The sequence below is a fragment of the Schistocerca nitens genome, chromosome 12 (assembly GCF_023898315.1).
Source record: "Schistocerca nitens isolate TAMUIC-IGC-003100 chromosome 12, iqSchNite1.1, whole genome shotgun sequence".
Classification (NCBI taxonomy): domain Eukaryota; kingdom Metazoa; phylum Arthropoda; class Insecta; order Orthoptera; family Acrididae; genus Schistocerca; species Schistocerca nitens.
In genome coordinates, this window is record NC_064625.1 from 180,734,412 (window position 1) to 180,762,239 (window position 27,828).

Below are 27,828 nucleotides of genomic sequence, written 5' to 3' on the forward strand. Positions count from 1 at the left end.
GTAAATTTACAATCTTTTGTTTCACCTCAAGCGACAACAACTCAGATTATTCAATGGAGCTGACAGGAAAAATCAAGTGAACTTTGAGGCTTAATTCCATGCACACCAGGAAGTAACTCGTCGATCACAGAGTTGCCTTGTTGCCAAATCTCAGTTACAGAACCAGCAGGAAGAAGACGAACCGATGTGTTCCTACAGAGGGCTGGGAAGTGACCATAGCCGGCATCTCAAAGACGCGGCTGGCACGGCCTGGAATACGTAATGCGTCTGATTCACATTTCTGTAACTAGGTTTAGGGATTGGAGCGTAGCTACTAATAATACTCAGAAATGATTGTAAACTAAGCATCATAAATCAGTAACTCTCATGTCTCTTGGTTGTTTTTATATTTCTTTCGTAAGTGTACTCAAAACTAAGAAACTCATTCATGGACGTTTTCGTGCCTGGCCGATAGTCGAGCACAACATTTGCTTGTTTTGAGGTCCATGCATTAATTAATGGAGAAGTGAACGCTGTTCAAAAGTGATATTTAAAATATTCAATTGGATTGAAGCCGACAAAATTGCCCGTATTTGAAGCTACCCAGACAAAAAGTAAGTTGCTAGAGCCACTGTTACCAAATGTCTGCAGAGAGTTCCTAATTGCTAATGTGGAAATTTATCATAGATGCCCTATAGTAATCAAGAGGTTCATTTACTTTATACTTATCACCCTGGCATGTGAGTCTTAAGTGAAGAACAATATTGAAACTCGTATCATTGACGCTCGATTTGAACTTCTTCAGAGTCGCTTGTATTGTGAAGCAGTTTGGCGGTCAGAAATCGAGATCTATGAATATTAACACAACTTGCTGTGTCGAGCTAGCAAGGACTTGATGTGTAAAAGTTTTCTTCCAATTTCTTTACAGATTTTTTTCTGGAAATTCGCAACTCCATAAAACAAATCAGAAAAAAAGCTTGCACACGCTGATCCCTGCCACGGTTAGAACTGACGACTCATTTAGCCGTTGCGACACGAGATACGGGCGGGGGCACGGGGCTACGGACACACTGCTGCCAGCTCGCCACTCTCATCATGGTATTAGTCGCTCAGCCTCATAACGAATCGTGAACGATTATAGAAGTTGTCACTTACGTGAAGAATAGTGTTTCTTTAGCCAAAAAACTGAATCCTCTGTGTCAGTGTCTAGGGGTTATATAGCAAGAGGCATTCGGATGGAAAGGGAATATCAAGTGAATTTAGCGAGTCAGTTCAGTACCATACTGGAAGTGATTGCACTGTCACAGTGTCGCCAAATTTTTGTGACTATGTTGCTAATTCTCAGTTGTGCTAGGAACAGCTCTGTAGCGGAATGCGAGGAGAATCCCGTGCTCGTGTCATTGGAGAATATGGAGAAGAGGCGCGTTTTCTCCTACCAGTTGTGTCAAACATTCAGGTGTATAAACTTCCATCACGATTACAGTTTCCCACAAAATATATACGAATAAAACACTTACCCTGTTACTTTGTGACAAAATATTATTTCAGTACAATAAAAGGTCTTTGGAAATCTACTTTTTCCACCTATCACGAAAAGTAAGATAACAAACACTGTGCACCTTGAAATCGGTTGCATCTACGTGCAGTCTTGTGATCATAGTAGTAGCATTTCATGAATTGCACGAGAATGTAGAAAAATGTTGGTGGGAATGGAAGCTATAAGAAACACAGTTAACTAATTATTCTGTGCAACGTAATAATCAACACATTTGAAAATTCAGTAGAGTTGTTGTTGTTGTGGTCTTCAGTCCTGAGACTGGTTTGATGCAGCTCTCCATGCTACTCTATCCTGTGCAAGCTTCTTCATCTCCCAGTACCTACTGCAACCTACATCCTTCTGAATCTGCTTAGTGTATTCATCTCTTGGTCTCCCCCTACGATTTTTACCCTTCACGCTGCCCTCCAATGCTAAATTTGTGAACCCTTGATGCCTCAAAACATGTCCTACCAACCGATCCCTTCTGGTCAAGTTGTGCCACAAACTCCTCTTCTCCCCAATTCTATTCAATACCTCCTCATTAGTTATGTGATCTACCCATCTAATCTTCAGCATTCTTCTGTAGCACCACATTTCGAAAGCTTCTATTCTCTTCTTGTCCAAACTAGTTATCGTCCATGTTTCACTTCCATACATGGCTACACTCCCTACAAATACTTTCAGAAACGACTTCCTGACACTTAAATCTATACTCGAGGTTAACAAATTTCTCTTCTTCAGAAACGATTTCCTTCCCATTGCCAGTCTACATTTTATATTCTCTCTACTTCGACCATCATCAATTATTTTACTCCCTAAATAGCAAAACTCCTTTACTACTTTAAGTGTCTCATTTCCTAATCTAATCCCCTCAGCATCACCCGATTTAATTTGACTACATTCCATTATCCTCGTTTTGCTTTTGTTGATGTTCATCTTATATCCTTCTTTCAAGACACTGTCCATTCCGTTCAACTGCTCTTCCAAGTCCTTTGCTGTCTCTGACAGAATTACAATGTCATCGGCGAACCGCAAAGTTTTTACTTCTTCTCCATGAATTTTAATACCTACTCCGAATTTTTCTTTTGTTGTCTTTACTGCTTGCTCAATATACAGATTGAATAACATCGGGGAGAGGCTACAACCCTGTCTCACTCCTTTCCCAACCACTGCTTCCCTTTCATGCCCCTCGACTCATAACTGCCATCTGGTTTCTGTACAAATTGCAAATAGCCTTTCGCTCCCTGTATTTTACCCTGCCACCTTCAGAATTTGAAAGAGAGTATTCCAGTTAACATTGTCAAAAGCTTTCTCCAAGTCTACAAATGCTAGAAACGTAGGTTTGCCTTTTCTTAATCTTTCTTCTAAGATAAGTCGTAAGGTTAGTATTGCCTCACGTGTTCCAACATTTCTACGGAATCCAAACTGATCTTCCCCGAGGTCAGCTTCTACCAGTTTTTCCATTCGTCTGTAAAGAATTTGCGTTAGTATTTTGCAGCTGTGACTTATTAAAGTGATAGTTCGGTAATTTTCACATCTGTCAACACCTGCTTTCTTTGGGATTGGAATTATTATATTCTTCTTGAAGTCTGAGGGTATTTCGCCTGTCTCATACATCTTGCTCACCAGATGGTAGAGTTTTGTCATGACTGGCTCTCCCAAGGCCATCAGTAGTTCTAATGGAATGTTGTCTACTCCCTGGGCCTTGTTTTGACTCAGGTCTTTCAGTGCTCTGTCAAACTCTTCATGCAGTATCTTATCTCGCATTTCGTCTTCATCTACATCCTCTTCCATTTCCATAATATTGTCCTCAAGAACATCGCCCCTGTATAGACCCTCTATATACTCCTTCCATCTTTCTGCTTTCCCTTCTTTTCTTAGAACTGGGTTTCCATCTGAGCTCTTGATATTCAGAAGAGAAGGAACTAAAAATTATGCCCATTAAGATAGTAACTTAAGTGCAGATGCAGGCACTGTGCAGATCTGCACTTTTTCATCTTCAGATCTATACAAATAATGTATACTAACCAGCGTATTCATTGATCTTTTTTAGCTTTCTAATGATGAACTGCATCCACACCCATGAGTCTGATTGTTTCTTTGTATCCTTCCATCTACTATCTTTCTGTGTTATTGCTCGGTGTTCAAAAACCAAAATGCTATGCCTGCTTCCACGAGGTATTAGAACGAGGGCGCAACAAGGCTAACGAAGTATTATCAAGATACATTGAGACGCCAATTTCTCTGTCGTCATGGTGTTAAGTCGACAGAAATAGTTGGGTATTATTGCCTGCATCACCGGCATCCTATTGTTGTCTTCTCTTAGTGAGATTTTCATATTACCCTGAACACAAGACGCCGAGAGAAATGTGTATATTCTCCGTGACGAAACATCCCACATTCCTTTCATCCTTATCCATTCGTTACGTGCATCGGCAGCAATGAGTGACAGGAAAGGTGTTGTGAGGTGACGAATAACAATAACAAAGGTAGTAGTAACAAATCAGTAATCAAGGTTGTTTACTGCATTACAGACAAGTGTTAAAGATTAACAAAATAACCAAGAAAGGCAGAGTGTTTAATTGGCGCACTGCATAGGTGTTCTTACCAGTTTGTTACTGAATTCTGTTCTGATTGCTTGCAAAGGGAAAAGAAAGAACCCTGTAGCCATACATATCGCTAGTACAACGAGATATTACCTATCAACTATCCTTGCTTTATATCACGAGACGAACATGGCATCACCGAGCTAATATTTGAAATACATTTATGTTTTCTCTCTGTTTCTCTCTTTTTATTTTTCTTTCAGTTTTTTGAGAAAAGCATCAAGAAGCACGAGTAATAAGCAAGTAGGCATATAATCTATTTACAGTTATTTTCATCGGGTTATGTAATGCAAAAAAAACACCTTTTAAGTGTATTACTGCGTAATTCCAATTGTTGATAGTCTATTCGTGAGCTTGCGCACATTCAGTGGGGTGAAACCTATTGCAGAAGCAAGCAAAACACAAATATTTCTTGCACCATGCGCAACACACAAACGAAACCTCACTGCACTGACATATTTTCTGATATATTGCTCGGAAAACGTATCTGATTCATGTTGCTAAATACAGCTCTATCAGATATAAATGTGGATGCGTACCAAGTGTATAAAAGTATATCTTGAAATACACAGAAAGGCACTAAGTGGTAGTCGACTGAAACATAGCCATGAACAAGATTGTAGCTGGGGTCGACAGCATCGTCGTCTCCCACCTTGACACCTCGAACGGTGACAGTGCTCGGCCGGTTACTTACGTTTACTGATATCAAAGCTACACCATGAAAACACAAAAATGTTAATAACCTGAAAATCATTAACTTTGGAACCCATAGTAAAGTAAAGCAGTCATCAGTGAGAAGATTGGTTTGAACACCACAGTGCTTTAATAGGCCCGGTCCTGTTGGAGGTGCTATGTCGTTGCTTTCCTCTGACCATTGAGTTGACGTGTCTAGACAGTTAATAGGGGAACCTACAGTTTAACGTGGCTTTCGGACCACAGTGCAACTCGGCATTTTTCACATCAACAAACACTGCCCAAAGGGAAATAAGTGTAAAACGGGAGATAAAATTCGTGGGGCTGATCAAGGATCGAAGCCGAGACCTTCATACTCGTAGTCTCGCTATTTATCACTTTTCCGCCATGTAGCCACCTCTGTAGCTTCTGCTTGGCATTAAAATTAAGGATCTCTCGTTTACAAAATTGTTAAGGCTTTCGTGGCCACTTGTTGACAAACTGCCTATTGGCTTCTGTCTCGGGTTCTTCGGCCGACGTTCATCTCTCGTTTGTGCCTACGTTGGCACTTGCGCGTCCGTGCACCAAAATAAAGAGAACTGAATTGAATGTAGTGCCTTCAAGTTGGCATAAACAGAAAAGGAGAAAAATTAAACAACATAAATGGTGTCTCTTTGATGCCTCAACCTTCATTGACATTATGCGTCTTATGAGAAAAAACGTACACTGGAAGCTCATGTTGTTTATTTAAATGATTACAAAATCAGGTAAAACGAACAGTGAGGTTGTCAGTAAAAGCACATTACTGTTGTCATTATGATGTTGCCTGTAATGATATAGGGCCCGTTTGATCAGGCGTATTGTAGACAGAATTGGAAGAGAGAGCACTACTAAATTCTACAATCCGTATGTGTTGCATACACACAGAAATTACTGTGACAGTTTACTTATGGAGCCCAGTGGGTTAATTGCGTATTTTCCGGTGAGAAAGAGCACAGGCAAATAGTCTTCGCTACGTTAGGTTACTTAAACTGATGTCACTCTGAGCTAGAATTTATGGTCAGCGATTAAGTGTAAGGCCAATGGGTCGGATGCGGGTTTTGCAACTGTCAAATACTTTCCCACATTACAGAAGCGAATATTAAATTTGAACTAATGTTGCGAAAAATTTGAACTTGGATAGCTTAGAATGAAAATCTTTCTGTTTATTGCAAAGGAAAACAATTTATTTTCTAAAACATTCTCTGTCATACACAACTTGAAACAGGTCACGTCGACCAAATCATATGGAAGAACTGACAATGACATATATCGGAAGGCAGTAAGATCCACTAAATTTTTGGTTTGGCAGTATTCGACAGCCATTTCTAGGCGCAAGTAAATGAAGAAAGACAGCGCGTTTTTGTTATCAAGTGACGTCTTCGTCAGTTACTTCAGCTTTAATGTACTCTACGTGTTATTGCTGATGTTTGATATTAACATGAAAAGAATTCCGTAGACAGGGAAAGAAACTGTTCTTGGGCAACTACCTCTATAATGACCAAAAGGCATTAAATGATGTTCAAGCACATGTGTTCCAGCAGCGGTATGAAGAAAATGATAATAATAATAATGATGGTAATAATCGAATTATCCGGTAACTTCACACTTCAAAGTGGATTTTCTCAACCAAAAAAATTTGCTGAATTAGTGAAAATTTCAAAATGCTTCACATCGAGGCTATGATACCTAGAAGAGTCTTTACATCCTGCTGACATGAGAATAGCATAATCTCCGTGTCAGAAGCTTGCTTCTACTTAATCATTTAATAGACTCGCATATTTTCCACCGTGACTAATGTTGTAAGCTAAGCATATGATCTGTTACAGCACACTCCTGGGGCTGGGAAATGTGGCCACAATGGTTTGGTGGAACGCACTATCACAGGTGAAATGTGAGGGTTCAGGCATTTACTTTTAAAAGGCACAAACAGATTTACTTTACCTCTGGTAACCTCAAGAAAAAGAAGTTATAATTCAGAATCCGCATTAAACATCACGTTCCTTCATTACCAATTGGGCAGAGCCGGTTTATGCTGGGAAATAACATAGGCGGAACTCATGGTAAACAGAAATGCTATCGCCAGTAAACTCACTTATATTAAAAAATTTTATTTTATTTGATGAACCGACAGCTCTTATTTTACTTTTACTTGTCTCACTCCCTTCCCAACCACTGCTTCCCTTTCATGCCCCTCGACTCTTATAACTGCCATCTGGTTTCTGTACAACTTGTGAATAGCGTTTCGCTCCCTGTATTTTACCCCTGCCACCTTTAGAATTTGAAAGAGAGAGTATTACAGTCAACATTGTCAAAAGCTTTTTCTATGTCTACAAATGCTAGAAACGTAGGTTTGCCTTTCCTTAATCTATTTTCTAAGATAAGTCGTAGGGTCAGTATTGCCTCACGTTTTCCAACATTTCTACGGAATCCAAACCGAACTTCCCCAAGGTTGGCTTCTACCAGTTTTTCCACTCGTCTATAAAGAATTCGTGTTAGTATTTTTCAGCCGTGGGTTATTAAACTGATAGTTCGGTAATTTTCATATCTGTCAACACCTGCTTTCTTTGGGATTGGAATTATTACATTATTCTTGAAATCTGAGGGTATTTCGCCTGTCCCATAAATCTTGCTCACCAGATGGTAGAGCTGTTTAAGGGCTGGCTCTCCCAAGGCTATCAGTAGTTCTAATGGAGTGTTGTCTACTCCAGGGGCCTTGTTTCAACTCAGGTCTTCCAGTGCTCTGTCAAACTCTTCACGCAGTATCATATCTCCCATTCCATCTTCATCTACATCCTCTTCCATTTACATAATATTGTCCTCAGGAACACCTTTCTTCTTTCCCTTCTTTGCTTAGAACTGGGTTTTCATCTGAGCTCTTGATATTCATGGAAGTGGTTCTCTTTTCTCCAAAGATCTCTCTAATTTTCCTGTAGGCAGTATCTACACTCCTGGAAATTGAAATAAGAACACCGTGAATTCATTGTCCCAGGAAGGGAAACTTTATTGACACATTCCTGGGGTCAGATACATCACATGATCACACTGACAGAACCACAGGCACATAGACACAGGCAACAGAGCATGCACAATGTCGGCACTAGTACAGTGTATATCCACCTTTCGCAGCAATGCAGGCTGCTATTCTCCCATGGAGACAATCGTAGAGATGCTGGATGTAGTCCTGTGGAACGGCTTGCCATGCCATTTCCACCTGGCGCCTCAGTTGGACCAGCGTTCGTGCTGGACGTGCAGACCGCGTGAGACGACGCTTCATCCAGTCCCAAACATGCTCAATGGGGGACAGATCCGGAGATCTTGCTGGCCAGGGTAGTTGACTTACACCTTCTAGAGCACGTTGGGTGGCACGGGATACATGCGGACGTGCATTGTCCTGTTGGAACAGCAAGTTCCCTTGCCGGTCTAGGAATGGTAGAACGATGGGTTCGATGACGGTTTGGATGTACCGTGCACTATTCAGTGTCCCCTCGACGATCACCAGTGGTGTACGGCCAGTGTAGGAGATCGCTCCCCACACCATGATGCCGGGTGTTGGCCCTGTGTGCCTCGGTCGTATGCAGTCCTGATTGTGGCGCTCACCTGCACGGCGCCAAACACGCATACGACCATTATTGGCACCAAGGCAGAAGCGACTCTCATCGCTGAAGACGACACGTCTCCATTCGTCCCTCCATTCACGCCTGTCGCGACACCACTGGAGGCGGGCTGCACGATGTTGGCGCGTGAGCGGAAGACGGCCTAACGGTGTGCGGGACCGTAGCCCAGCTTCATGGAGACGTTTGCGAATGGTCCTCGCCGATACCCCAGGAGCAACAGTGTCCCTAATTTGCTGGGAAGTGGCGGTGCGGTCCCCTACGGCACTGCGTAGGATCCTACGGTCTTGGCGTGCATCCGTGCGTCGCTGCGGTCCGGTCCCAGGTCGACGGGCACGTGCACCTTCCGCCGACCACTGGCGACAACATCGATGTACTGTGGAGACCTCACGCCCCACGTGTTGAGCAATTCGGCGGTACGTCCACCCGGCCTCCCGCATGCCCACTATACGCCCTCGCTCAAAGTCCGTCAACTGCACATACGGTTCACGTCCACGCTGTCGCGGCATGCTACCAGTGTTAAAGACTGCGATGGAGCTCCGTATGCCACGGCAAACTGGCTGACACTGACGGCGGCGGTGCACAAATGCTGCGCAGCTAGCGCCATTCGACGGCCAACACCGCGGTTCCTGGTGTGTCCGCTGTGCCGTGCGTGTGATCATTGCTTGTACAGCCCTCTCGCAGTGTCCGGAGCAAGTATGGTGGGTCTGACACACCGGTGTCAATGTGTTCTTTTTTCCATTTCCAGGAGTGTATTTTACCACTAGTGATAGATGCCTCTACATTGTTACATCTGCCCTCTAGCCATCCCTGCTTAGCCATTTTGCACTTCCTGTCGATCTCATTTTTGAGATGTTTGTATTCCTTTTTGCGTGCTTAATTTACTGCATTTTTGTATTTTCTCCTTTCATCACTGAAATTTAATATCTCTTCTGTTACTCAAGGATTTCTATTAGCCCTCGTCTTTTTTACCTACTTGATCCTCTGCTGCCTTCACTATTTCATCTCACAAAGCTACCCATTCTTCTTCTACTGTATTTCTTTCCCCGATTCTTCTCAGTTGTTCCCTAATGCTCCCCCTGAAACTCTGTACAACCTCTGGTTCTGTCAGATTATCCAGGTCCCATCTCCTTAAATTCCCACCATTTTACAGTTTCTTCAGTTTTAATCTACAGGTCATAACCAATAGATTGTCGTCAGAGTCCACATCTGCTCCTGGAAATGTCTTACAATTTAAAACCTGGCTCCTGAATCTCTGTGTTACCATTATATAATCGATCTGAGACCTTCCAGTATCTCCAGGCTTCTTCCATGTATACAACCTTCTTTCATGATTCTTGAACCAAGTGTTAGCTATGATTAAGTTCTGCTCTGTGCAAAATTCTACCAGGCGGCTTCCTCTTTCATTTATTACCCCCATTCCATATTCACCTACTACGTTTCCTTCTCTTCCTTTTCCTACTATCGAATTCCAGGCACCCATTACTATTAAATTTTTGTCTCCCTTCACTATCTGAATAATTTCTCTTATCTCATCAATCTCTTCGTCATCTTGTGGAGCTAGTTGGCATATAAACTTGCACTAATGTGGCAGGCATGGGTTTTGTGTCTATTTTGGCAACAATAATGCATTCACTATGCTGTTTGTAGTAGCTTAACCGTTTACCCCTACAACTTTGCATTTATAACCCTGTATAATCCTGTATTCACATGACTAGAAGTCTTGTTCCATCTGCCACCGAACTTCACTAATTCCCACTATATCTAACTTTAACCTATCCATTTCCCTTTTTAAATTTTCTATCCTACCTGCCCTATTAAGGGATCTGACATTCCATGCTCTGATCCGTAGAATGCCAGTTTTGTTTCTCCTGATAACGACGTCCTCCTGGGTAGTCCCCCGTCCAGAGAGCCGAGTGGGGGACTATTTTACCTCTGGAATATTTTACCCAAGAGGACACAATCATCATTTAATCACACAGTAAAGCTGCATGTCCTCAGGAATAATTACGGCTGTAGCTTCCCCTCGCTTCCAACCATTCGCAGTACTAGCATAGCAGGGACGTTTTGGTTAATGTTACAAGGCCAGATTAGTCAATCATCCAGACTGTTGCCCCTGCAACTACTGAAAAGGCTGCTGCCCCTCTTCAGGAACCACACATTTGTCTGACCCCTCAACAGATACCCCTCCATTGTGGTTGCACCTACAGTACGGCTATCTGTTTCGCTGAGGTATACAAGCCTCCTCACCAATTGTCAGGTCCGTCATTCAAAGGGGGTGGGGGGTTGTGAGATTATTAGTCTTCAATATTAACACATAACCTTTTAAAGTTTTTAGCATTATCCTTAGTTGTTCAAGTAATCTTTAATGTGAAATATTTTCTTCATGAGCTATTCAGTTGCTGTTCAAGAACAACTAGATGCCTGGAAGTTTCATGAGTATACTAAGAACTGATGAAGGAACGAAAATACTTGAAGCTGTGTCATGTAAGGTTATACACAACGAATTTGCTTTTCTGCAGCACTAAAAAAAGTTTGTGGATCCATGTTCCAAATGTTCAGATAATTTACAGAATTAGTGATGAACAAATGCAAACCACTGTGAAGTGCATGCAAGAGGAAACCTTATGTCATAACACATGTTAGGGTTTTCTAAAATTCCGATTACACCTGGGGCATGAGAAAAATTACTATTTAAATATCTCTGAGCATTCTGTACTTAGTTTAATCTTGTCTTCAGGGTTTCTGTGGGAGTGATACACACAGAGCTAAACATTGTCTCTATAGATTCTTCACATAATACTGTTTCTGGAAACATCACAGCTCAGTTTCTCAGAGTATATGGCATATATCTTCAAGAGTCTGCCAATTCAGATTTTTTAACATTTTTGTGGCATGCTGCTTTGAGTCAAAAACCTGTGACAATTTATGCTGCCCTTATCTGTATACATTCAGGATCCCCTTTTAGCCTTTATTTTGTACTTGAGCAATATTCCGGGATGGGTCACGTGAGAGTTTTGTGAGAAATCTCATTTATACACATATTGCATCTTTCACCAATATTCTGCCAGTGAACAGATGTCTGCCAAACGCTTTACCTATGAGAGAACCCATGTGATCATTCAATTTCATACCCTTAGAAATTGTTACACCCTGGTGTTTGCATAAGATCACTGCTTCCAGCTCTGACTCACTGATGTTGTAGTCATAGAATATCACTTTTTTGGTCTGTTTAGTGAAATGCACAATTTTACAGTTCCGAACACTGAAAACAAGTTGCCAATCTTAACACTTTGAGCTCTGATTATCCAGCTCTACATATAAGGGCAACTTATAAAAAATCTACATATTATAAAAAAATATATAGACAGAAAAATGATTTGAATAAACTTAAACTTCGTCAAGTACAGACTGAATCTGTGTGTGTATGTGAAACAAGGTTTCAACAATTGGTTTAATTGTCAACTCCCATGCAATAGCTGTCCACGTTTTGAAGCTTCAGTCAAACAAAATAAAAGATTTGGAACTAGTCACCAACTTTTTGTAGTGCATGGTTTACCTGATGTTAGTTATTTGTGGTTTGTTTTGTGTTAATTTTTTTTACATTTTTTTCCTCCCAGAAGATGGAAGCAGAACAACATTAAAGCTTTGTTTGTGGTGTGACTACCATCAAACAAGAGTCAGTAAGTAATGTTAATATGAGCAATTATGTTTTTGTTTTTTGTTTTTTAAGATTGTAGCAGTATCTCAAAAATAAAACCAGAGATAGGGAAACAAATAAGCCTTTTTATAATGGGTTATTGTGCAGCACAATCACACAAAATTTCAAAGGGAAATTACTGGTTTCTGCAATCATTGACCAAGTTCGGATCTTTTGTTACCCAATTGTTTTCACAGCTGTGAGCCACCTTCAGTGGGTCTTGCTTTTCTGGAAATTTAGTACAAGTTTGGCAGGCTTTCTGTATTGTTATTTTTATGTCTAAAACCTTAATAAGTGCATCAATCTTTGAAGTGATATCACATTACTTATGACTCAGATTCAACTATTTGGCACGTTGTACATTTATGGGCTGTCAGCTTGTAATATTTTTTGCCTTATGATGCTTTCTTATTTAGAGAATGTATTTACTTTATTTTTTGCAGCATCCCAGCAATCTTATTTTGTATGATTGCAACAACAAATCAGCAGACTGGTTCTACCTGTCAACACATTTCTTTTTTTTATTATTTCACACCCCCAGAAATCTTTGACACGTAGAAGTGTCAGAGCTGTTGATGTTACTCAGATGTTCTGGTTACATCTGGAACAAGACAGTACACAAAATAAACAGGTGGTTTCTTAAAAGGTGTATAATAATTTAAGAAGTGGCAGTGATCATCAAAACAAGAAAACAGATCCTATAAAGGAGCTTGTGGAATCACATACTTCCTTAGATCTCAATTCTTGTTTACAGGAGGGGCTCAGTGTTATTACTAACCACAACAGTGTGTCCCTTTGTTCTCCAGGATTAGGAATCACACTCCTTTGAAACTAAATCCATTATTTCTTCAGTTGCTGCCATAAGTGAAAGTATTTATGACTGAGGTGTGGGGTACCAGGAGAGTGGGGCCTTCCCAAACAAACCGGTGGTGGTCCTGAAATGTCAGTGCTAGATGTTCTACCACACTGCTGTGAGAATGTGCTGGTGTGCCGTTGTGCATCAACCTTATCTGTGGTCTTCACTGACACGACTCGTCCTTGATCAGTATTAATGAGAAAATACTGATAATGAGCACCATTTAATCTCTGTGGCCCTATTAATCTTTGCCCAAAAACACCTGCCTTTTTGTTGTTTGAGAAACAGTGCTTATCCTGTCTTAGTGCAGGTGGATGAGGTTTTCATCAGCCCACACATGCTCATATTGGAAGCTTATGACACAAATTGATGTAAGCTGCGCACCTTATCTGTAAGTGAAATGTTAGATACAAACAAAGGATCTGCACTACACACTTACTTGCGCCATTGATAGAACTGCAAGTTGCCAGTTGTGATCTTGTTGCCTTGATGTCTGGTTGTGCTGGTACGGATACAGAAATTGTGTACGAAGTACTGTCTATAAAAGGGTAGGAACCACACAGCCCACTAATCGTCACACATTTTATAGAATTTTTGTCTGTTAAGGATGGCATGTTCCATCCATATCAGGTGTATGGACTGGACAAGGCTGTCGACTGTTTACCAAAGAACCTGTGTAACTAGGACTGTGGAAATGTTTGGCAAACAGTTTATTAGGTGCTACTCTGAGGTGCAGATAGTTTTCAGCATGAAGTTCACATACTTGAAAGTTATTTACATTTGCTAAACTGCAACATAAAATCGTATTTGCCATATCATTTGTGGAGTAGTAGGTTTCCATTGTTGGAGAGAAAAGAAAATGCACTGGACCATTTGTACTTAAAAACAGTATGAAAGTAATCTGTATAAGTAGCTAAGATGCCACAATAAACACCAAGGGTTGTTAGTAATTTACTGTACAGTTACATAGACTAACAAAACAAGCTATGCTACAACACAACTCTAGCCCCATAACTGACTACTGACCACATCGGAGTGATGTGTACTGTTGACACAATTTATGAAGCACCAAGTGGTGACTGTGCTCACATCAGCAACCAATAGTCTTTCAGCCGCTCATGCAGATTTCAGAAAGTATGCCTCTCTTGTCACATGTTAATTTGACTTGTTTTACTTGTTTTGATGACTAACACCACTTCTTAATCTATTTGGCACTTTGTAATGAACTGTAAATATCAATACACAGGATACAAATGCCAAAAGGTACAGCAATCATACCAAAAATGTTAGTTATAAACTTGACAAGGTGTGGTATCTCCAACTTCATTCTTTATTTATGTCCTTTGATTGAAATTAATGTTGTCACACATGACTATCAGTGGAGATGATGCAGTATTATCTTAAGAAGTATGTAAAATAAGGAAACAAGGAACAGGAATGTGGATGTAGAGAGTGGCATCTCGATAGAGAGGCCTGTCTGCGGATGATGTAGGAAATTAATTGTGTGCGGGCTTTTTAAGAAAATTTGAACCCACCTTCCTCCCTAAATGAGATGTGGTGAAACCCCCCCCCCCTTCCCCGCACTTGAAGTTTACCCTATAATTTTTAAATAATTAAATTTATTTGATATGTTCATGTTTTTGCGTTATACCACTAAAAATACCTAATGCAATGCTCAGAATTAAATAAAACTTAATGTCATGTATTATGATAACAGATATTCTCTGAATATTCTCCACCATTTGTCAGATTTCAAGAAAGTTAAATCAATTAAAATTGTTGTTTTCCACTGTAAATGTAGCTGTCATTTGACAGCTAATTTTGCAGAAAAAATGTAGTACATACATTTAGAAAGTGTATTAAATAGTATTTTTAACTCCTGATTAAAAACATTTTAAAACACTTACTTTAAACATTACAGCTCTGAGGAGTATACAGATGGGCAGACAAGAGTCAGACAGATGAAAAGGCTCTGCGAATATAGTATTCATAGTTTTGATGGATAGGTAAAAAACTAGTTTTTTATTGATGTATTTTATACAATACATTAAATCTCGTTGAACCTTTACTTACTTTGTGAATGAAAGACGACATTGGTTTTACTTTCCTTTGAACTGTGCGATTACTTAGCTTTTCTCTCACTTCATTTGTATGATCACTAGAGAGGTCACATTGGTGCACTTCATCTTAGCATCCGCCCACGAATGCTTAACGTCTTGCTGGCATGATAGCATTGAGTTCAGAGGGGCCATAAAGGTTGATGGACACTTTAATATTGTTATACAGGAGAGTAATTTTGTAAATGAAAATGTTATCCACTATAATAATGTATATTCTTTCCATTAACAAACTGATGTGAGGTTTTCATTGCCCTCCCCTCCACCATTAAATGAGATTTGGTGAGGTTTTGAGTTCAGCTAGTTAATGGACATCCCCAAAGCATGTACACTGTTAAGACAGGTACCTCAGTGTCCAGAATGTGATAAGGTGGAAAAATAGCCCTGTACATAAAACCTTTCTGGTATTCACACATTAATTCCTGATCCAGGATGTAATGGAGCTTGTATTTGAAGTTGCATTTCTGGCTCAGATAGTTTTGAAAATGCAAGTTTTACTGAAGGTGAAGGCTCAAAATTTGACCTTGAAACTTCTAAAAGCAAAATTATCAAGTAGTGACAGCGGTATTATCAGCTCTGTACTGTGGACGGTTGAGCGCCATTGTGGGCTTGGCCCTCCACAGAGGAATGCTGCGGTATACAAATTGCCATCATTAATTACATAAGTAATTTACAATAAAACCAATTTTATCCGGTAAATGAGTAAATTAAGTCTTAGGCCATTTCAGAAATGATAATGAAGTGAATACCACCTTCAACGAGTTCTGAGAAAACCAACTCCATTACATCCGTAGTGAGTGTAGTCCCCAGAAAATAATTGCCTAACTTGTGATTGGCCATGGTGATAATAAAAGGATGGAATTATTTGTTTAAATATTTTCAATGTTACGAGACATCTGTGTTGGACTTTAAAAATAATATAGTTGTACTGTAAAGTACTGTTACATATGGTTTCATATGTTTTAGTTGAGAGTAGTTCCCTCCATTAATGCTAAGAAACTGTGGTCCTTTGTGGTGAAACTTGAGGTACACTTATAAGGCACTGAGATGGAATTTCAGTACAAGTGCCACTCCAAAATGAGAGATTCTTCCAGGAATCAACTTGCAGTCTTTGGATGAGCTAATCCCCGTAATATTGTTTCTCCTAGGAGTGCTAACTCAATAGAGTGTTTGAGGAGAACCTGTACACAGTCTTGGAAAACTGGAAGCAACTGCCAAGTTGAAGTTGGGTGTTGTGCTCAGACACGCAAAGTCTGGGATTGGCTCCAGATTGAGCACAAGTATTCTCCTAGTCACAAAGGTCGCCTCAGTACGGTTTGAGTAAATGGGAGACAGACCCCAGTGGTGCCCCGGTGTGAATGGTCTACTCTTCTTTTGTTGTAGAGCCGTACAGTATCTCTGTAAGCCAACTCCCTGCAACCTGCGTACAACCTGATTCCCGACATTCAACCTGCAGCTGCACAGTGAGGTGCCTAATACAGTGGGTACTGAACACTTCTCATGCTTGTGTTGCAGGACCTGTGTGTATATTATGTAACTAAAATGAGTTAAAAGAGCAGAAATGAGTGGAGAGATCGGTACGGATGAAATTGGTGTAGATAGAGTAACATGAATTATGCCAGTGAAAACTTTCAGGATATGCTGAACCTACAATGTGAAATATGTTGAAGGTATGTGAGTTTGTTTTGATGGGTAACAGTCTCTTCAGTTTATGTCACTGTACGGTATTGATAAGTTTAATTTGACATTTTTGTACTAAAAAATTCAGACAAAACCATTACAGATTTACTTTTATTGTATGCATTATGGAAATAATAGCTATGTGGGTGATCGCATCACATCCAAAAAGCAGTTATAGCAAAATTATATTTGCCTTTTCTAATTACAGTATAGAATTAAAAAAATTCCAAAATAATAGTTTCACTTCACAGAATTAGCTTTCAGAACCTTAAATTATTGTCAAGATTAGCACAATGACTACTTGTTAACTTACGTAAGAATTTATACTGCTACATGTTGTTACATTATGGTTGTTGTTCATTGGGCAGCAGGCATGATGGTAATAGTATGGCCAGCAGTATGCGAAGTGGTAACTTGAGTAGAGTGGAAACACATTCTGAATGGTATGTCTTCAAGAAAATATAAACAAACCCAAGAATGAGTAAAACTGCATATTGGCTTTAACTCAGAAATCACCAATTCCACATTTGATGCATACAAAATAGCAAATTCCAGTTCTTTAAGTAAATAATGGAATGACTACAATCAACAATAGATGAGAACATTGATCCATAAAGATGAGTAAAGCAAAGGATATGCTTTCTGCTCTTGAATAATTTTAAATTTGTTGTAAAGTTTTTGTTGAGTAAACTGCATGTACAGCTAAATTCAGCATATATACAATCTCATTGATTCCCTCAAAGTAGGAGTGTTTGAAATATGATGCATTGATTTCATCTGTAATGACCCAGTTATTTAATATCGCAGCATTTAACTAACTTCATGTACATCCTTTGTGTACGGCTAAGCCACAGTGGTTCACTGACTCTGTTTCCCTAGAGCTGCTGTTTTGTTCTGTACCACACATGTCATGGTTGCAGAACCTCAGGATACAGGATTGTGAAATTGTATGATGGAACATCAGTGACAAATGAAAGTTTGAATCAGGCTAGGATGGTTTGTCAGACAATCTGACTATTGTGGCAGTTTTGTCTAGGTTCAAGTCCCAGTCTGTCACAGACTTTCAGTTGTCATGACATATTCATGTATGTTGTTTAGACCCATTTTTTCTGTATTTTTGTAGCCTGTGTTGCACCTGTACCTCTCATTTATTTTCATTCAAGTTGAAACTGACCCATCCACATCTCCAAATCAAGAGATTGAAGACATATTCATTAAGGAAGAAACTCTGGTAAGTATCAAAATTCATCTGTCTTTACATTGTCTGCAAACCAATGTGCACAGCATGACGGAAGGTGACTTGTGTGGATATTAACTCCTCGTCTTGTTATTTCACTCGTAGGTGATCCGCAAGGAATGTTACCGGCCCCCACACGCATCCTAGCCTTGTACCTTATTTGCAAGCTTCTGGTGTGCCTTGTGATAGAGATACAGGAATTGGGTTTCAGTCTATCTGGACTGCTGGTTTCTGAACTGGATTGAGTGAGGTAGAACACTGGCTAAGACACTGGAGGACAGGAGTTGAGAGTCCTGTATGACCACCCATATTTAAATTTTTTGGAGTTTCCCTGATTTGGATAGGCCAAATGCAGGACAGTTCCTTTGAAAAGGTTGCATCTGATTTTCTTTCCCATCCTTTCCCTGTAAAGATCTTGACACCTGCGAGATGTTGAGCCCTAATCTGTCTCGCTTCCTTCCCTCGATCTCCTTCAGTCTGTCGTGCTAACGTAAAAGGAACTATAAATCAAATATTCAGAAGTATTATTGATTATTTGTCAGTAAATGGTATATTGCTTGATGTACTCTTTATGAATCACAGTTCATCCTGTACAGTGCAAGGCAAATAGGTTACTATCAATATAAGTACATCACAGGAGAAAGGAAAGATGAAAACTGACTGTCCAGTGTTCCTGGGTAGCAATGTGCATCAGAATTTTTATTGACTATCATATATCTTCTCAAACCCTTGGGTTCAGTGTTGTCCACTGTAAATGACATTTGGTACTGGAAAGCATTGCAAAATTAGCTTACTTTATATGCTTCCACCCATTGGTGTCAAATGGACTAACATTCTGGGTCATTTCTGGATGTACACATAAAGTATCCATCATACAGAAAAGAACTGTGAGAGTTAATCTGGTGCCCATCCTCAAACTTCATGTACACAGATGTTTAAAAAATTATGCATTGTAACAACAGCCTCACGTATGTTTGGTATTTTATGACCTTTTGTTGTGAAGAGTTAGTCACATTATTTGAAAATAGCAGCACCCTTAAATAGGCACAAAAATGTACTCCACTATCTCCAATATTACCTTAACTCTTGCACAGAAAGTTGCAAAGTATGCTACAACAAAAATATTTGATCACCTTTATGAATTAAAGTTGCTGGTAAATAATTTAAGTTTCAAAAACCAATTGAAAGCCTTTCTATTTGACAACTATGAATTTCTGAATGTGCTTGGGTTACATTTGTCAAATTTTGTTGTATATTAAGATAAAAAAATCTGGTTACATAAATGGTCATAATGTAGCAGTGTTTCAACAGAGAAAATGTATCTTATTTGGAAACTATTGATGTGTTCCAGATCACAGTTGAGTTGTTGTGAACACGCAAAAAGTAAAGTAAACTACAAAAGATGTTCTGAAAACACGTTTCTGTTTGAAAGACAATGATGAAATTTGACTGCCAAAATCAAATACACCATGGCATCAAAACCTATACATCTTGCACTATTTCTCGACATAGTCACCACCAATATTAAGACATTCGTCATAGCGTGCAATCAGTTTGAAGAAACCACTCTGATAAAACTTGGCACCTCAGGACGCAAGAAAATTTTGCACAGCCTGCTGCACTCCAGCATTGTTTTGGAAGTGACATCCCGAGACTAGATGGGGATAGTCTGCAGGCATCCACACACTAGTTCCATGTACCCATTCGCACCAGATAACAGCACATGTTTCCATTGGTGACCACATTGTCCGTGCACATCTGTCTGCCATCGTGATAGGTGCTCTAATAACCTCAGTTACGCCAGTTTACTGCTATTATCTCTTTTCTGGCGCTCTGTGCATACATCATTCTTCCTCCACTGGCACCCCTTCTCTTTCTAAACTAGCAATGGATGTCGACTCGTATGGCACTTGTTGTGTCACCTGGTGTACTACGTTCTCTTTCAAAAACAATGACAAAAGTTGCTTTTGGAATGTCCCTTGTATATCTATATACTAAGATGGAAAGGTATTTTGTAGGCGGTTCTTTAACAGTCCCACTCATAGATTAAGCTTGACAAGAATGATTACTTGCATGCCTTTCTCCATGCCCTGCTGTAAGTTTTTATTTCTGCAGTCTCTTCAGCAGATATATATGGTGTTCAAAAGGTATGTGAAGATTTTGTCCCGATAACTGAGATTTATATTTTTGTAAATATATTTCATGGGATTTTGTTATCTTACCAGTATACTTTACCCGTAATTTCCATTATTATCTTCCACAGAACAGACAGGTGTGCAACCATTTCTGCTATCCCTTTCTTTTGCACAAGTTTAATGGTCCCTGTTAGTCCAACCAGTTTTGGATCCCACACAATTAAGCAGTACTCTAATGTATGGCATAAGCAGTCTCCTTCACAGCCAAACTGAAAATTCCTGGTGGCCAATCGATGGATTAAATCTTGCCATTTGTTTTACCTAAGGCTAAGATTATTTAGTAGTTCAACTTCATATCTCTACAACTTGTTTATGCTCAGACACTGGTAGAACAGGTCTGACTTTTGCTGTGACTCATTAACCGCGCAGTGCAACATTACTGCATTTGTTTGTATGAGACTGATATTTTGTTGAAAACCAGCTGGACATTTCTACAATTCTTTATTGAATGACTGTTTGTCATAGATACATCATTTGCTAAAAGCTGAGCCTGCTACTAATACTATCTGCTAAGCAATTAACGTATAACATGAACAGTAATGATCCTATTACACATCCATGAGGATACCAGGTGTGAAATTCAGTAACTGTAGATGCTTCTTTATCCATTCATGACATATTATGACTGTCACATTCATGACTAGGTCTCCAAAAAAACATACTGAGTCAAAAACTTCTGAAAAGTGTTGTAATACCAAATCCAAGTCATATCCATAACTCTCACAAGGAAAGTAATCCAGCTGACATGGCTTAACCCGAATAAAAATAGTTTTTAAGTTTGGAGAAATGTCTTCTCTGCCACTCATCAGTGTCATTTATCTGTGAAACTGTGCATTTGTGCACAATCAATGATCAAAGGTTAACAAATTTGAATACTGCAGAAGCAACAGTCACAGAAGGCTTATAAGAATCATGCAATATTTAGTATTATATTTCTCAAAATAGAACTTCCATTTTGGGGTATTTCAATCACCACCTAGAATCTCCACAGTCACATTTCAGTTACTAATAGGGGAAGATTGTACAGAAACCCAGCTGCATCCATTTTGGGGAATATGAGTATTCAAGTACTGTATGTTTTTTCAAGCAAACATTTAGCTTTTTCGATATGATATCTAATTTATGAAACGTATGCTTGTGTTGTCATTGATTTGTTAACCATTGAACATTGGTAGTGTTAAAATATTAAGGTTTATGGATAAATAACCTTGATGGGTGATAGACCATACATATCTCCTTATTTTAATCTAATTTTTATTCAGTGTTACTCATCCAAGCTACTGTGGTTCCATTGTAGGAGTATCACGTATGAAGAGTACAGGATAGGTTTCACATCACTCACTGTTTAGGGAACCCACACTCATTGCTGTAGAGAAGGTCACTTTACCTCAAATAGGCCATTTGTAGTAATTCTGTGGATTTCTGCCATTTATTTATTTATTTATTTATTTATTAAAATTGGTGTGAACTATGTTCAACAAATAATGGTTATTAGTAATTCACTTGTGGATTTTATGTAGGACCCAACAGGGATTAATCAATAAGTTCTCACGACTGCAAATGTTTCATTTATAAAATTATCTCATCTATTATGTTGAGGTGGAATGCATTTTCCGGTCTTTGGAGAATGTTCGGGAGCTGTGGCCCTTTCAGTTTACCAACCACTGCGGCTCAGTGCTGACTGATTTGGTGTACATCTGCACCCTAGTGTAGTGTCACATGTTTGACATTATAATGCAGTGGACAGTGCAGTTGAAATAATACAGAATGTGAGTAAGAGTGTGACAGGAGAGTGGAAGGGCTGGTTGATTAAGTGGTTTATACTTAACAACCTTTATTAAAACAAATAAATTAGAACTAAACTTAATCATCTCCATGGGTTCAATTAAAAAACACATTGAAGGTAGTTTAGGAGCTATGGCTGCTTAAGAAAACAGGAAAAATAGCAGTTGTCCCCAACTACCAAAATTATAACAAGAATATTTAAGAATTTGGCACAACAATCCTGAAATTAAAAACTTACATTAAAACTGCCGTCGGCAACAATACAAAACAAAGAAACAATTTAACATTCAAATTTGATCAGTCATTTTACAGATATGCAAATTGAGAGATTGCCTTCACCGCCTTATTCTACGGAAACTCTTCAGATATCCTCTCGAGTTACATTAGGATGACTGTTGACATGGCCACATAGGTCGGTCCCATCACATTCGGCAAGACTTCCAGAATCATCCAGGGTAAAGCTCTTGCTCTATATCAGCAGCCCGGTTGCTTGTCCAGTGTCAGTGTCACAGCAATCATTCTGTCTGCCAGTCAAGTACTCTCACGGCCGGATGTCACTCCGTGTGGCCACTGCAAAATTAAAAACTTGCGCAGCTGGCAGCTACAGAATGGTTCTTGTGTCCATCACAGCACATACTCCCATCCCCAGAATGTCTAGATGAGGTGGGAGCTTCCTAGTGAGGGAACTCGAGAAGACAATATTAGTGCCACCACTGCACGGGATACTGCAGTTAAATTAAATTGCTAAAGGTCCTTTTCTTTAGTGTTGTTACATCTCCAATTAAGGATAAATTGGAAGATAGCAGGTGTAGAGGTAGTGAAGATCTACCCACGCCTTGCTTAAAAGTACAGTTTGTAATGTACATACATAATATACATAGAAGATGATGATTTGCTCACAGTTGCACCAGTTCATTGAACACTATTACTGAACATTGGTTATCAAAACACTACTGAGTGCGAGATGTCACTGTTTTTAGCTGAAACTACTACACCTCCATGTCCTCGTGTTCTAGTCTCACTTCGTCAACCAATAATTCAGCTTGTTGGCAACAGTTTTCTGTTCGCTGTTCCACAGACTGTCACCGCCACCCTGGTGTGCCACCGTTCAATGTCAGAGACTGAATCGTACCGGATAACACTGAATAATAGTGGCCTAGTGTATAATAGTTCAAGATGTGACTTATACGCTGCTTCTATGAGGATATCAGCTCAATTGCACTCCACCTTTCATGTCACCATTCCCACATTTACCTTATACCTTCCTGAACTCTCCTTTAAAATCCATCACCATGAGAAGCTGAAGAATTTACCGAATACCAATGATTCAGATCTACTCCAATCGATCAATCATCTCCTTACCCAGGAACACAACCAAGTTGCTCTTGACCGAGTGGCCTCGCATATTGCTGATTGGCACCAAACCAAGCGATTAACCACCGTTGTATTACCCAGCACTGGTTCGGTAATAATCATTGTAATGATTCTGATTATAGTATCCTGGATACTCTGTAAAAGAGGGTTTTGCAAATGTTTCACTTCCTTCCGAGAAGTAGTACCACCCCAACAACCTGAAGGTGAATATCACACCTGAAACTACCTGCCAACCTTGGTGCATGCGATCAGGCATGACCCCCCCCCCCCCTTAGAATTATGTTGTCAGGTCAATGAACTAATTTTGTAATGGATTTGTATTTCTATGTAAAGTCTATGGAATCACAATTTAACTGTCGAGTCTTAACCCTCATGTAAGTCATTTTGTTTTCTCTTTAAATTTTTGTCATTTTGTAATGTTTTCATTCACCCACTTGGGCAATTACCATTGTAATCCAAGATTTAAGAACTCAAAGTAATATTACAGGGAAAAACCCCCTTGTGACTGTTAGGCCTGGGAGCATTCTCTCACCCCCACGAGGGTGGAGTGTTTCAGTGTGCTGTGCTCCGGTGCCACTCACCATCGCCTGGGTACCCACCACCACTGATACCGCCGACACACACTCACAGCATGGCGCCGCCTCACTGCCGTCGCACCAACTTCACAAGTTTGTTATTCAAGAGCCTTCCTTCAGGCCCTTCAGGCCACTTTGTAACATTTGCACATATTGATATCACTATGTTCTGGGACCCTTCATAATGATCATATATTTTTTTAAATGGAATAATCAATTTGAATAAGCTCATTCATTTTCATCCAGAGAGTCTTCTTCGGAAGGGGAAAGGATGTGCAGGGAGGAGACCCCCCAAGAGGGATCATTGCCGACAAAATTTTATTTAAATAAAATTTTAAATGCATAATGTTCGGCCGTAGCCGGCTTGGGCATACTGTGGTGGAAGGTGCTGGCCGGAAGACCATGGTCGGCACATTCCTCGGTCAGACTCAAGTCCTACGGGTTGGTTGCGCTGACGGGGGTACGCTACTAGCAAGGCGCGTTGGCGGAATCAATCCTCCAATCAGAGACTAATCGTGTGATCACGTGGGGACGCGGCCGGGAGCGGCGAGGGCGGCTTGGAAACAGCTGCGCGCTCTCTTAGCTTGTGACCTCGGCCCCGAGTAGTCGCTCCTCTAGTCTCTGCCTCTCTGATGAGCAGACGGCAACCCCTCTTGGGGCTGCTCAGCCCTACGTAGGCACCACTGTACCATCATTACAAGAATAAACTGGGTCCATTCCACTCAATTAATTTTCATTTTACAACGCCCTCCGCTCCTGACTTCTACAGGATGGCGGGTACGGGCAGGCGGTGGGCGTTGCGGAATAACAGGGTAATTTTTAGACAAAGGCCATTTATTGGCTAAAGCATGATGAAAAGGGGCTACATAGGCCTAGGGAGGTGAGGGTGAGCCAGAGCTTACAATTTGGCGAACATTGTTCGCGAAGCTACCGAAAGTGGTTGTCTGCCAAAACTCAGTCCACAGTGCCGGAGCACCGGGAGAAGCGGGAGAGGTTCAATGCTACAGGGCGCGCATCCGACTCGCGGGTGAGCAAGAATACAAGAGAGCGGGCCCGGCGACGGGCGGCCGGGTATATTCGACGCACCACGCGGCTTCCTCCACCCTGATTGGTCAGGACCGAGCAAACCGTGCGGGCGGCATGGAATTTTCCAGAGCGTTGCCTGCTAAGCGACGCCTGGGGCGGCGTTACCTCGTCAGCACATGAGAGAGGCGCGTGATCAAGGTGCCCTTCGTCGGTGCTGACTTCCTGTTACTAGACCGTGGGACGAAAGAATTTACAGGCAGCTAACACTGCCGGCCGTGGCTTGGCCGTAATGGAAAAATGAAGTTACCGGTTTGAGGCTCATATAATACAGTAAAATCCCTTATTGTCTGGCTCATCCTTTACATTCCTCCCCATTCCGTGGGAGCGGAGAACGTACGTGAATTCGCTCAATGTAATTATTATTTGAATGTAAACAAATTTATCTTGCAAAAGAAAGTTAACATATCTTGATTAAGAAAGGCCCTCACGGAAGACGGCAGGGGTCTTAATCTATGGGAGGGTGTAGAGACTCTAAAGACCTCTTAAGGGTCGCAAGGGGACTTACATCAACAATATTTGTGTATACAAGAATCATCATAAAACATCAAAACATCTTAACATATCAAAACAAAATTAGAACAAAACATAGCAGTGTGAATTAGATAAACATGTCAAGTGTTCTTGTTGCTAAGTTGAAGTAAAAATGTCTTTTTTTCTTTGCTTTTGTTAAAATAAGTTGAAAATGTAAATATATCACCACTGGTGAGTCACTGCGGGGGCGCCTGGCGCGAGGCGGCGTGGTGTGTTGTCCTCAGCGGGCAGCGCGCAGGCTGTCGGCTGGAAGGGGGCGTGGCCGTGGCCAGGTCCGTGAACTGGAACTCAGCGCAGGGGCGGTGTGAGGGGAGGTCCACATGTTTCAAAACAGTTGAAAAGGGAGTTATCACTAAGGGAACACTTCACTACACTACACTAGTTTTTCCACATTAATTGATATCTCAGTTTCACCCTTAAAACTAAGGGAGGGCACATGCCTGATAGGTTTTTGTTTTCTCTTTTTTTGGGTTTAGTTTGTGGCTGTTTGTCATTCATTCAAGTGTGCCAACAGGCGAACGTAAGAAATTTGTCCTTTTTCATGTTTTAGCAAGTCATCAATTGACCATAGGTGATCATTTGATTTATTAGATAAAGCTGGCAAGTTAGCTGACAGAGGTATCATGAAATGGCTTTCAGGTATAAAAAAAAACATAATTAAAGGGGCACGAATAGTAATTGAGTAAGCCATAGTGGCATGAAAGGTCATTAATGGCGTTCCGACAGGAACCGTTTGCTAAAGATCTGCGCGGAGGCTACGTCAAAGTATCAGCTGACTGCAAGGCCGAATCTCGAGCTACGTCAGAAACAAGCGCGGCAGATAATTTCCAAGGCCAGCGCGGCGTCAGGCCTGCACGCGGCAGCTGAGGGGTCTACGACTGTCAAATGCCGTACGCAGGGAGCACGTGCTCTGCGCAGGAAGCAAGCGTCAGGTGTAAGAGCGAGAGAGAGATGAAGCTTACCGACGCTGTTCACTGCGCTGTCTGTATTTTACACTCTCTCCAGAGGGAAATAGATATGCGTAATCGATATGGTTTGTTCACCGATGACAAACAAAATAGAAGTGGGATTACGCGTGTCATCACGCTAGACGCGTTGTTACAGTAGGTTCTGTTTAAAATTACATAAACATACATAAATGTAGAAATGAGGCACACAAGTATCATATCAAATTGTTGCAAATGCCATATCAATAACAAACAAAAAAGTTAAATGTCTCCTTTGGCTAACCATCCAAGTGTAATAACATTCACATTTTGAGAAGAAATTTCTCGTAACTCAATATATTTGCTGAACACCATAAATGGAGACTGACCAAGAAAAATGACACCAGTTTGGTGCAGGTGGGGCGTAGATTGTGTCGTTGGATGTCAAGGCTGTTGCTAACGAGAGGGGGGAAACAAAACTCGACAAGAATCTAGAGATTTCCATAGTGGAAACAGAAAGCGTAAGGAATCGGATTAGAAAAGACTAAGTTGAGCGTAATTTCTGAAGGACTTTCCCTTTATGAAGGTACAGTGCAAGGCGCATCGTTTACACGACGTTATCGCCTGCTTAACTGTGTACATGACAATGCTGCGACTCCAAGATAGCTGCTGCTTCTTCCTAAAACTCGACATCTCTCACATTAAAAAAAAAAAAAAAAAACTTTACTGTGCGACCAAATTCGCCGTCTTCATCCTCTCAACATCTTGCGACTAACTTTACTTTGCGACCAAATTCGCCGTCTTCATCCTCTCAACATCTTGCGACTAAACTCGCCGTCTCTATAACTCCGTAGTGCTGGCCTCCTCGGGCCCAGCTGGTTGCTTAAAACTCCGTCTATCCTTGCTTGTATCGCAGTGTCCTGGGACACGTCATACAGTTAAATGCTACTACTTCAATAATCGGTATTCCTTCGGAAAATACAATGGGGAAACAAAGAAGGCTCAAGGTTTTGAACAGAGATTTCCGCTTACTGGCGTTTAGCTGCGGGCTAGACGCGGTTCGCGTCTGACGTTGCCTGATCAGCTGTCGTCAGAGACCACGGAACACTGTTCTCGTGAACTCTTCTTCGACATGGAAGATCAAAGTCTGGGCTGAATAGTTTTGTGTCTGTTGAAATTTGACAGATGAAAGTGGGTATGATGGACTATGCCGCGAAACGGAAAAGTGAAGGAACGATACAGACAGCTAAGGGACCGCGCGGGAGCCAACCGCGTCACGTAAGGTACGTGCCCTCGCGGGTGTGGCATAACTCTTCATG